Source organism: Giraffa tippelskirchi, chromosome 2, assembly GCF_054371585.1.
Source record: "Giraffa tippelskirchi isolate mGirTip1 chromosome 2, T2T-mGirTip1v1.2.pri, whole genome shotgun sequence".
Lineage (NCBI taxonomy): Eukaryota > Metazoa > Chordata > Mammalia > Artiodactyla > Giraffidae > Giraffa > Giraffa tippelskirchi.
The window spans coordinates 104,751,717-104,764,176 of record NC_137276.1 but is presented as its reverse complement, the minus strand read 5'-3'; the positions used below and the strand labels follow the sequence as shown (position 1 = coordinate 104,764,176).

The following is a 12,460-nucleotide window of genomic DNA, read 5'->3' as shown; positions in this document are numbered from 1 at the left end:
AGACACACAGCTGTAGGGCATGTGTGCTCCATAAAATATCCGAAAACATCAATGTGACTTGCAAGTTTGGGGAAATACACATGTTTATAGTAAAACAAGTGGGAATAAGGTAAGAATGTAAATCAAACGGGTAGATGGGAAACTGCAATAGATTACAGGGACTTCCCTGGTGGTCCAGTGGTTAAGACTCCATGTTTCCACTGCAGGGGCACAAATTTGATCCCTGGTCAGAGAACTAAGATCCTGCATGCCATGCAACAAGATAAAATAAAATAGGAGATTACCCCAAAATGTTGTGCTTTTGGCAAGTCCTTCTGGGTCATCCCCCCGAAGCTCTGGGACACATCTCTCTCTCTTCTGTAAAGAGAACACTGAGAGGAAAATTTGGGAAACCCTGTTCAAACCCAGTGACACAGTAAAAGAGCCACAGACCTCAGAGATCAGGGAGGAAAAAAGAGACAAGACTATACAACAACAGGTGGGACACTAGCAATATTGATTTCCTTTTTTGAAATAAATATTTTGGTCACAGGAAGGGAGGGTTACTAAAAACAAAATCTTTAAACATTTTGGTCTCTATAATATCCTTATTGACATTTGCTGTTGTTTAGTCACTAAGTTGTGTCTGACTCTTTGTGACCCCATAGACTGCAACATGCCAGGCTTCCCTATCCTTCACCATCTCCTGGAGTTTGCTCAAACTCATGTCCATTGAGTCAGTGATGCCATCCAACCATCTCATCCTCTGTCGCCCCTTCTCCTCCTGTCCTCAATCTTTCCCAGCATCAAGGTCTTTTCCAATGTGTTGGCTCTTCACATCAGGTGGCCAAAGTATTGCAGCTTCAGCTTTAGCATCAGTCCTTCCAGTGCATATCGGTAGAGGGGGCTGTATGTGGTATCCTCCAAATACTTCATGGAATGTATTAGTAAAGAGAATACAGGTTCTAACTGTTTTTTTTTTAACTGCTTGATTTTCTAGCAGTTTTTTTAACTGCTTGATTTTCAGGGTTTTATTTTACGGCTCAAATTTTATATTCTGCAGAGAGATGAACACTCAAGAAAGGAAACTTATCGAACTGAATAAGCATTCCAAACTCTTAGGAGGATTTGGAGACTGGACCATCATTTCATAAAAAGGAGAAAGGAAATTAAAGCTTTAAAAAGAAGAGAATGAAGTCACTATTTTTACAAAATTTTTAAAAACCCCAACTCTGAGGGCTCAGATTTAGCTAAGCCACCATAAAATGAAAACCAATAAATCCTGTAAGGGTACATTGTTATGAAGTAGAAGTTATGCTAATTTTTATAATTACAAAGTAGGAGACTTCTTTGGGTCCGTCTGTCACTTTTAATTTGGGGCGCTCTTAAATATTTAGTTTATTGCCTCTTTGGAACTGAAGTCTGGGCAAATAAAATTTTCATGGTGTTAGGAAGCACGCTGCACTCTTACCGCTGGCTGTGCCCATGGAGCATGTTAGATAGCAGATCTCTCACTCATGGAGTTTACATTAAGAATCCAGGGCTTCTACTGCAGCCTGACCACGTGCTCACTGTGCCCCTGGGCTCTTGCCACTGGGGACCTGTGACAGGGCTGGGAGGATGGCAAGGTGAGTGACTGAGTGCAGAGCCCCACCCACCTCTGCACCAGCCAATTCTGGAACTATCTAAGCTGCATCCTTCCTGATTAATCAGTTTATAATTATGTGTTTGTCTGTCTCCCCAGCTGGACTGGAAGTTCCAAGGGGCTGGGGATCATGCTGCTAGTCTAAAGGATTAACCTTTGTTCATACAATATTGCTTATATGTGGAATCTATAAAAATGATACAGATGAACTTATTTGCAAAGCAGAAATAGGGACACAGATGTAGAGGGGGAAATGTATGGCTTCCAAGGGAAGAAGGAGGGTGGGATAAATTGGGATACCGGGATTGACATATATACAATTGTTGTTGTTGTGATGTCTCTGCTTTTTAATATGCTGTCTAGGTTTGTCACAGCTTTCCTTCCCAGGAGCAAGTGTCTTTTAATTTCATGGTTTCAGTCACCATCCACAGTGATTTTGGTGCCCAAGAAAATAAAATCTGCCACTGTTTCCACTTTTTCCCCTTCTATTTGCCATAAAGTGGTAAGACTGGATGCCATGATCTTAGTTTTTTTAACGTTGAATTTCAAGCCAGGGAACTCTACTCAGTGCTCTGTAGTGATCTAAATGGAAAAGAAATCCAAAAAACAGGGGATATACATATACATATAGCTGATTCACTTTGCTGTACAGCAGAAACTGACACAACATTGTAAAGCAACTATAATCAGATGAAAATTAATAAATAGAAAAATGAAGGATAAATATCTATTGAATGAATACATGTTGATTCCCACGGAGGAGTCACTGTGTCTCAGAGCCTTCCTCCTTGACTGGTCATTTTTTATTTCACCAAATGGGGAGGCTCCAGACTCTGGCCTCTTATCAACTCAGTCATTCATCCAGCTCACATTCTCTGAACACTTCCCATGTCTCAGGTGCTGTGGCAGGAGGGATCTTGGAATCGAAAGATGAACAAGATGCCAACAAATGTGTAAGCTCATCAAGCAAATCAAAGCCTGCCTTCCAATAATTTTCTTTTCAGGGATAAGCACACTGAACTTTTTACTCTCAAAACACAATATGAAAACAGAAAAATTATAAACTTAGGAAGGAAAACAAAAGAGGTAGGAGTCTTGACTCACCAGGATCTAAGCCCAAGAGGACAAGCTCTCTGACATCACTCCCTATCCCCCAATGTCTCTCCCCTCCAAGCAGCAGACATTAATAGACCCCCTAAATTTCCTATACACAGAGACCTGCAGCAAACAAATAGCAAATGGGTTTTGTTTCCGACATAAACTCCTATTGGCTGGTAGTGTCTGCCTGGAGCCAGGGGTACCATATGCAAAGTTGAAAAAGGTCACCATCCATTAGTGATGCAACAGACACCATGGGTGCCATATGCCATATTTTTGTCAGTGCTGTCCTAGGAGGTGAACATTCATACAAGGCAGACGTGGAGGAGATCAGAGGAGCATATTTCTGACCTTACCTTAGCCCAGTACTTGGCATACAGTAAGTGCTCAAGAAAAATTTAGATTGAGTAGTCTCTACTTTAGTGATGTTCACTTGGTGAAGTGCATGCTACACTTTCTGTACCATTTTGTAGCTGAAGAATCTATGGGAAGTTGATGCCTTTGGGATGGAGACTGCAAATACCCTTTGTTCTAGTTCTCATCTGTGATTATCTAACATTCTCTTATTAGACTCATGCAATAGAGTCCAAGACACACTTGATTTAATATATGCCCAAGAAGATTTCTTGTGCTTGCCCATGACAAACAGCCCTTACTAAACACTGTTATGATCATTCATTTATTCATCTGCAACTTCTCCAAAGATAGTGATGATTTCTAATTCATTTTTGCTTCATCAACTCCAAGAAACCGTTAAGTGGTTGGACCAGCATGGGACTTGTGGGGACAAGCCAAGTAGATAGTTTGGGGAAGTACCTTATGGAGTTAGAGCTGGCAAGACTCGATGATGGATTTGGATGTGTCAATAATGGAAAGAGAAGAATCAAGGGTTACTTCTAGTTTTTTTTTCTTATTATAGTAAGGAATCAAAAGTTCTGTTTCAGATTTTTTTGGTCTAGAAGCCTAAAAGATATTGAAATAGAGATGTCAAGGGGGCAATTGCATATATGAGACTAGATCTCAAGGAAGAATTCAGCAATGAACATAAACTTGGAAGTCATTAACATTTGCTGCTGCTAAGTCACTTCAGTCGTGTCCAACTCTGTGCAACCCCATAGATGGCAGCCCACCAGGCTCCGCCATCCCTGGGATTCTCCAGGCAAGAACACTGGAGTGGGTTGCCATTTCCTTCTCCAATGCATGAAAGTGAAAAGTGAAAGTGAAATTGCTCAGTCGTGTCCAACTCTTAGCGACCCCATGGACTGCAGCCTACCAGGCTCCTCCATCCATGGGATTTTCCAGGCAAGAGTACTGGAGTGGGGTGCCATTGCCTTTGGTTGTAAAAGTCATAGGACCATAACAAACCACCTAAGAGGAAAATTCAAATGAAGGAAGAATGAAGGCCAACCGTGTCATCCAGTAAAAACCAGCATTAATGAAGGCAATTTGAGGGAGGAAGGAAATCAAGAGAATGAATCATTTTGGAAACCAGAGAAGAAAGAGTTTCAGAAGAATGAAGTGGTCAACTGGATCTAACACCACCAAGAGGACCTGTGAGGGGGACCCATGTGGATCTCTTGGATCCTGACAAGATGGGGGTCATTGATGACCTTGCCATGAGCTGTTTCCCTGCTGAGCTGGGGACAGAAGCTGGACTGAATCAAAGCAGAACTGGGGAGGAAGGACTATGATTATAAAGTGCTGCTATTCGCACAGAGCTTGGCACAGGGTAAGCTTTAGTGAATGCGAGGATGTGTCATTAGCATCACAGAGCATGGCTCCAGTGCAGCTCCATGTGACTCCTAAGCTGTAGGTTGCTACAGATGGAAATTCTAAAGTTAACTTGCACTCCAAGATGTTACTTCATCCAGGAAATGGGTACCAGCAGAGGAACTTGACCAGAACAAGGTATCTTTTAATTTTAAAAATGTAAATTTTTATTTTTCAATCATAGTAAAATATATATATATATATATGTATATATATATATATATGTATATTTGGTCAAAACTACTAGAAGACTTGTGTTGTAAAAGAAGGAGCTACAGAAGCTTGAGCCCTGCTGTGTCAGCTGGGTCCTAAAATGTAGGTGGGAGGAAGTGCACAGTGATTTGGAGGAGCTCTGCTGATCAGGTAGACCAAAGGACTAATCTCTGTAGATGAAGAAGTTGTTCTATGAGTAAGTATTTTTTTAATATCACGTGTTCTGATGTCTCAGCACTTCAGTACCATCCTCAGAAATGAGAGATGCTAGATGTGTGACTTAGTTGGCAGGCCATGCTCTGTGACCTCTCCCACAGGCTGTAACAACATGGTAGCAGATCATTCTGTATATGGGAGGAGAGGAGAACCTTCTTCCAGTCATCATTATATTCAAAAATTATGCAGGTTCAGCAGGAAACCAAAGAAGCAAGCAAAATACTACAACCTCTTCAACTCAGAGTCCCCAGATTCTGAAACAGCAGCTGACCAGGCACGTCAGATGCTCTGCCTGTTTGCCTTGCCCCTTGGGCTCTGAATCTACTGTTTTGAGACATAAGCAACATGCTAGCCCAGTCCAGCCCCACTGCCTTCCAAGCTCTTCAGAGACCCTTCACCCAGTGAGCCCACTGACATGCCGATCTGTCTGGTAAAGAAGTAATCATGTAGAAGTTGAGAGCTTCTATCTCCATTCCCTCTCTGAGCACTTGAGGTGCAGATGAGATGAATTCATTGAATCAAAGACTCAGATGCTCTAACTGCATTCTGCCCTTTACTCTTTTTAAGGTTTTTTTTGTCTTTTTTGTTTGTTTGTTTTCTTTTATCTTTATTGGAGTATAATTGCTTTACAATGTTGTATTAGTTTCTGCTGCATGACAACATGAATCAGCCATAAGTATAAACATATCCCTTCTCTTGAAGCTTCCTCCCACCCACTATGCCACCCTTATAATTCATCACAAAAATATGCTGAGCCCTTATTATGTGCCAGAAGTGTTCTACTATCCAGCAAAGCACAAAACAGCAACATGCAAGACAAACTTTTGTGGCCCCTTGTAAAGTTTATTTTCTAGTGGCAATAAACCAGCAAAGGAATGAGGCTGTAATACTCATTTTGAATACCAACAAATGCTGTCAAAAATAATATAACAGGTGAAGAAACAGAGGTGGCAGGAGTGGAAGATGGGATGATTACAGATCTGGCCAAGCAAGAGTCCTGCCCATGGAGGTGCCTTGTTAGCACTGAACCACATGAAACGAGGTGACAAACCTGGTGAATACCTGGAAAAAGAACAAAGATTTAAAGGAAAAGTTACTGTAAGGATAAAATCTCTGAGGCAGGGATGATCCTGGTCTGTTTTAAAAATCGCAGGATCAGTGTGTTTGGAACAAAATGAGAGAGAAGAAGCATGAAAGAATTCAAGATTCTTAAGTTACACAGGCATCAGATATGTAGAGATGTGTATGTCATGATAAACAATTTGGATTTTTCCTAAATGTGTTGGGAAGATTTTAGAACAGAAGAATGGTTTTGGAGCAGGATAATGGCATGACCTTGTTTCTATTTTAAAATATTACTTTGGTTGTTTTGCAAAGCAAAAGCAACTGGATGGTGGTGCCTTTGATAGGGTGATAGTAACAAAAGTTGTATTAGTTTTCTTTTTTTTTTTAATTTTATTTGGCTGCACCGCACAGCATGTGAGGTCTTAGTTCCCCAATCAAGGAATCAAACCTGTATTCCCTGCACTGGAAACTCAGAGTCTCAACCACCAGTCTACTGTAAAGTCCCAGTTTTCTTTTTTTTTTTTTTAACTTTTTATTTTGTATTGAGGTATGGCCAATTAACAATGTTGTGATGGTTTCAGGTGAACAGCAAAGGGACTCAGCCATATCCAAACATGCATCCATTCTCCCCCAAACTCCCTCCCATCCAGGCTGTCACATAACTTTGATCAGAGTTCCCTGTGCTATACAGTAGGTCCTTGTTGGTTATTCATTTTAAATATAGCAGTGTGTACATGTCCATCCCAAACTCCATAACTATCCCTGGAAACCATAAGTTCATTTTCTAAGTCTGTGGGTCTCTTTCTGTTTTGTAAATAAGTTCACTTGTATTATTTCTTTTTAGATTCCACATATAAGGGATGTCATATGATATTTCTCCTTCTCTGTCTGACTTACTTCACTTAGTATGTTCATCTTCAGGTCCATCCATGTTGCTGCAAATGGCATTATTTCGTTCTTTTTAATGGCTAAATAATATTCTATTGTTGGAAATGGCAACCCATTCCGTGTTATTGCCTGGGAAATCCCACTGACAAAGGAACCTTGCAGGTTACAACCCATGAGGTCACAAAAGAGTCAGACATGACTGAACACACACACACATCACATCTTCTTTATTCACTCTTTTGTTGGTGGGCATTTAGGTTGCTCCCATGTCTTGGCTATTATAAACAGGGCTGCAGTGAACATTGGGGTGCATGTATTAATATCTTTTCAGATCAGTTTTTCTCTGGATGTATTTCTAGGAGAGGTCATATTAGTTTTCTATTGCTTCTGTGACAAGTTACCATAAACTTAGTGCCTTAAAACTACACTAATTTATTATCTCACTGTTACCTAGGTCAGAAGTCCTATATAGTCTAATGATGCTAACACCAAGGTATTAGCAGCATTTCATTCCTCTCTGCAGGCTCTAGTGAAGAAATTATTTCCTGTTTAATTAAGTTGTCAGAATTTACTTCCTTGCAGCTAAAGAACCAAGGTCTCTGTTTCCTTTCAGGCTGTAAAATGAGGGCTGTGCCCAGGTTCTAGAAGCTGCCACATATTTCAGCTCATGGCCTCTCTTCTTCATTTTCAAAGCCAGCAACAGTGGTTAAGTATTTCTCACATCACATCTTTCCTACCCCCTTTTACCTTCCTCTTTCAATTGTAATGACTCACATGGCTAGCTAGATTGGGTTGCTAGATAATCTAAAATAATTTTCCATCCAAGGTCTGCAAATTTAATCACACTTACACAGTCCCTGTTGCCATGTAAGGTGGCATCCATGTGTTCTGGAGATTAGATCATGGACATCTTTGGAGAGGGGGCATTATTCTTTCAATCACAGAGGTGGTCACAATAGGTGGATTCCAGATATAGTTGAAAGATATTTCCAACAATACAATGGAAGAAAGGTGTAAAGAGGAGAGCCAAAACCAGATGGCCTGACTCTAGGTGGCATCACTTACTCAAATGGGAAGCAGTGGGCTTGGGGAAAAATATAGTACTGTTGGGTAGATTTAGGTGTCTATTCAATATCTAAGAGAGATGCCAGGAAATAAATTGGATAACAAGTCTGAAGCTTAGAGGGAAAGTCAAGGACAAATATAAAAATGTGGAACAGTCAGCTTACACATGTTTTTCAAAGCCACAAGATTATGTGAAATGTGAACTACCTAGGGAGCAATTGTAGACACAGAAGAAAACCAAAAGCTCAATCCAAAATGAACCAACATCTAGACATCACAAAAAGAGAAGAATTGTAAACAACAAATAAGAAAAATCATGGGAAGAGGAATTAGTAAAGCAAGAGGATGAGAAGGGAGCCTCGGAAACCAAACAAGAGACTTCATGGAGGAAGTAAGCAATGTACCAAATCCCACCAACTGGTCAAGCAAGGTGAAGGCTGCAAGTGCCCATTAAGTTTCACAAGATGGTGGTTGTTGGCGACCTTGACCACTGTGATCTTAACATGGAAGATAAAAGCTTGTTGGAATTAGAAAGTGAGACAATGGGAACTGTAATTTGGGCAACTCTTGAGGAGTTTTGCTATAAAGATCAACAAGTTGAGCTGCTGACAAGAGTTGGATGAAACAAATCAAAGAAGGACAATGTTTTGGTGTGGGAGCCAGTCAGCATGTCTCCTCTTGGGGATGATCCAGGAGAGAAGGAAAAATTGATGGTGCAGGGAAGCTACCCACCACAGCCAGAATAGAGAGGATCCAGGGCTCCTTGGAGAGGCTGGGTTTAGACACAGCAGATCCTTTATCACAAGAAAGAAGGCCACGGGCATGAGTCAGGTAGAGGCTACTGCTGGGCTGGCAACTCACTGGGGAAAATACAAGGCAGTTCACCTGTGATTGTTCTGTGAAATAAAGCAAGATCATCAACTGGGAATGATTATCCTTCAGCAAATATTTACTTTCCCCAACAGCTCCATCTGAGGAGTGTGTGTGTTAGTCCTCAGTCATCTCTGACTCTTTGTGATCCCATGGGCTGTAGCCTGCCGGACTCCTCTGTCCATGGAATTTCCAGGCAAGAATACTAGAGTGGGTAGCCCTTCCCTTTTCCAGAGGATCGTCCCGGCCCAAGGATCAAACCTGGGTCTCCCACATTGGCAGGTAGATTCTTTACCATCTCAGCCACCAGGGAAGCCCCCTTATCTGAGAAATAGACTTTCCCATCACATTGTGACTTACTTTGGCCAATGCAACTTGAGTGAATGTGAGGTGAACAGAACATTGAAATGACCTTGCCCAGCTGGACCTGGTCTCTTTGCTTCTTCCATTGTTATGAAAAAAAAATGTTTCCTGGTCCTCTGGAACAAGAAGAGACACATGAAACGAGCAACCAAGCTGATCCAGAGATTGGTAGGCACAATCACAGATTCTTACTGCTGTGTGCCATGGGGACTTCGTACTCACTTGTTATACAGTAAAAACTGACTGATGCAGAAAGATATCAGCAGTTTCAAGGAGAGAGGAGAAAGTATGAAATAGTTCTCTCTGGATGTGAGAGAAAGAATTGACCAGAGGAAGTAACAGGATAGATGGGTAGCGTTGAGGGATTTAGTGAGGTTATGTAATGAATTCAAAGCTGGACCAGTTGTCACTGCTGACAATTGTTTTTCCACACATTTGGTTGCTTGAAAGCACGTGTTAGAAAATTTACTTTAGCCAAGGCTGGAGTTTTGCCAAGCAAAGCCAAGAAGGGCCAAGAGCTGAGGGTGTTCATAAGGGAGTAATTATGGTTAAGGACCAAGAACTCCAAACTGGGTTTTTAAAAAAGAGTAATGCTCAGTGGAAAAGGAGGACAAATAAACGAATGGTCCCAGTATAGACTAAGCATTGTGAGGACATAGCACTCAAGTAAGTAAAGATAAGAAGTGTGGTGTTTGAAAGGAATATGCTTAGAATTAAATTTTCAGAGGTCTTAGAAATGGCCAAAGGAGCAAGTGGCTGAGGTGAAACAGAAAACCTTGCATGTGAACAGTGAGGAAAAGAAAGAGCTAAGAAGCCTTTGTATAAGGATTTGATGTGAATGTTGACTCAGCAAGAACCTAGAGCAGAAATGATGGCAATGTGAAGTGTTCGTTATCTATATTTATTCATATTAATTTGGTGGGAGATATGAGTTTTCAGAAAAAGAACAAATTAATTTTACTTGCCTGTCATAACCACACTCTCCTCATATTCCAATCCTTGTCCCTGGGGTGATACAATGAATGCTACATCAGATGTCTCTGAATACATCCTGCAGTTGCAAATGGAAATATACATCTGAACAGTTAAATAAGATGGCTTGTATTATAGCCCTCTTCCTTTCTTGAAAAAGAAAACTAAAACTCATCTCCTCTTTAAGAAAAACAAAGAGTTTGATAGGAAAGTGGTAAGACAGATTTTATTCCGAACTGTTGTAAAAAGGGAGCTCTCAGTACCAGGCTCCAGAGAAGGCAATGGCACCCCACTCCAGCACTCTTGCCTGGAAAATCCCATGGACGGAGGAGCCTGGTAGGCTACAGTCCATGGGGTCGCTAAGAGTCGGACGACTGAGCGACTTCACTTTCACTTTTCCCTTTCACGCACTGGAGAAGGAAACGGCAACCCACTCCAGTATTCTTGCCTGGAGAATCCCAGGGACGGCGGAGCCTGGTGGGCTGCCGTCTATGGGGTCGCACAGAGTCGGACACGACTGAAGCGACTTAGCAGCAGCAGTAGTACCAGGCTCAACTCCGAGTACAGCATGGGCAATTAGGAGTCACAGCCAAGAGGCAGGTGCAGGCAGTGGAGGGATAATGACTAAAAGGAAGCATCAGGGGCCAGGGGAGTTCTGAATAAAAAAAACCTTGCTGAAGGCAGTCTGGGATGATCAGGCATTATCTGGGGGACAGTGGAAGATGAGGAATCTGATCATATGTCAAGGAAGGGGGCTTCTGGTTAAAATAACTTAGCAAGTTTCTTGCCAAGACTGGTTCCTAGAAGGAAGTGCACAGATGGATCTAGAAGGTACAGGAACCTGAATAAAAATGGTCAAGGAGAAGATCTTTGTCACTCCCTAGGGAAATAAACTCACCTTGGAATGTATCCTGAATTCTTTCTTTGGAATGTAAATAAATGACTCCAAGGAGGAGAGGAAGTGAATGTCTCCAACTTTAGAACCCAGGGACAAGTAAAGGTCCCAAGTCTCACCCCACTTGAAATAAACACACCCCTAAAGAAGGAAGCTCTCTCAGGAGAGACTTTCACTTTCTCATCACCCTTCATCTTCAAAGCATTGATCTTAAGCACAGGTCCCAAATTTCAGTGAAATTTGTTCAAAAATCTCTGTACAAAAATGTAAAAATATCTTTTCTACAGTTTCCCAGATAATAAGAAAGAACTATGTGTTCAAACCTTCAGTGAACAAGAAGGATGGTGAGAAGTAAGTGTGGTGCAATGGCTGATTTTATGTGTCAACTTGCCTGGGCCAAGGGGTGCCCAGAATTTTGGTTAAACATTATTCTGAGTGTGTTTCTGAGTGTTTCTGGATGAGTTTTGTTTTTTTTTTAAGTACATAGGGCTTCCCCAGTGGCTCAGCAGTAAAGAATCCACCTGCAATTCAGGAGATGCAGGAGACACGGGTTCAATCCCTGGGTCAGGAATTTCCCCTGGAGAAGGAAATGGTAATGCACTCCAGTATTCTTGCCTGGGAAATCCCATGGACAGGGAAGCCTGGCAGGCTACAGTTCATGGGGTTGCAAAGAGTCAGACACAACTGAGCAACTATATATATATATATATATATATATATATATATATACACACACACACACACACACACACACACGTATATATGTGTGCATATATGTATAATTTTGCTGTACAGCAGAAATTAACACAACACTGTAAATCAACTCTACTTCAATTAATCAGTTCAGTTCATTCAGTCACTCAGTCATGTCCAACTCTTTGCGACCCCATGGACTGCAGCATGCCAGGCTTCCCTGTCCATCACCAGTTCCCGGAGTTTACTCAAATTCGTGTGCATTGAGTCGGTGTTGCCATCCAGCCATCTTATCCTCTGTCTTCCCCTTCTCCTCCAGCCTTCAATCTTTCCCAGCATCAGGGTCTTTTCAAATGAGTCAGTTCTTCTCATCAAGTGGTCAAAGTATTGGAGTTTCAGCTTCAGTATCAGTCCTTCCAGCGAATATTTGAGACTGATTTCCTTTAGGATGGACTGGTTGGATCTCCTTGCTGTCCAAGGGACTCTCAAGAGCCTTCTCCAACACCACAGTTCAAGAACATCAATTCTTCCGTGCTCAGTTTTCTTTATAGTCCAGCTGTTACATCCATACCTGACTACTGGAAAAACCATAGCCTTGACTAGATGAACCTTTGGTGGCAAAGTAACGTCTATGTTTTTTAGTATGCTGTTTAGGTTGATCATAACTTTTCTTCCAAGGAGTAAGTGTCTTTTAATTTCATGGCTGCAGTGATTTGGGAGCCCCCAAA

General features: G+C 41.6%; 1 protein-coding gene and 1 long non-coding RNA gene across 3 annotated transcripts in view; one reads left to right on the top strand and one right to left on the bottom strand.

Annotated features, from left to right (window-relative positions):
• PCP4 (Purkinje cell protein 4) overlaps positions 1 to 12,460 on the bottom strand; it is a 122,047-nt gene that overhangs the window by 86,521 nt on the left and 23,066 nt on the right. The window contains exon 2 of one of the 2 annotated variants that reach the window (XR_014078017.1): positions 5,744 to 5,983. The exons of the other annotated variant lie outside the window; for it this stretch is intronic. The gene's annotated coding sequence lies outside the window, so the exon portion shown is untranslated. Of the gene's footprint in view, positions 1 to 5,743; positions 5,984 to 12,460 lie in introns of those variants that run through there. 2 annotated transcript variants of the gene reach the window in all.
• On the top strand, positions 3,015 to 11,051 carry LOC145539872 (uncharacterized). Its single transcript, XR_014078018.1, has 2 exons — positions 3,015 to 3,101; positions 7,488 to 11,051. It is a non-coding gene; the product is annotated as an uncharacterized LOC145539872 (long non-coding RNA).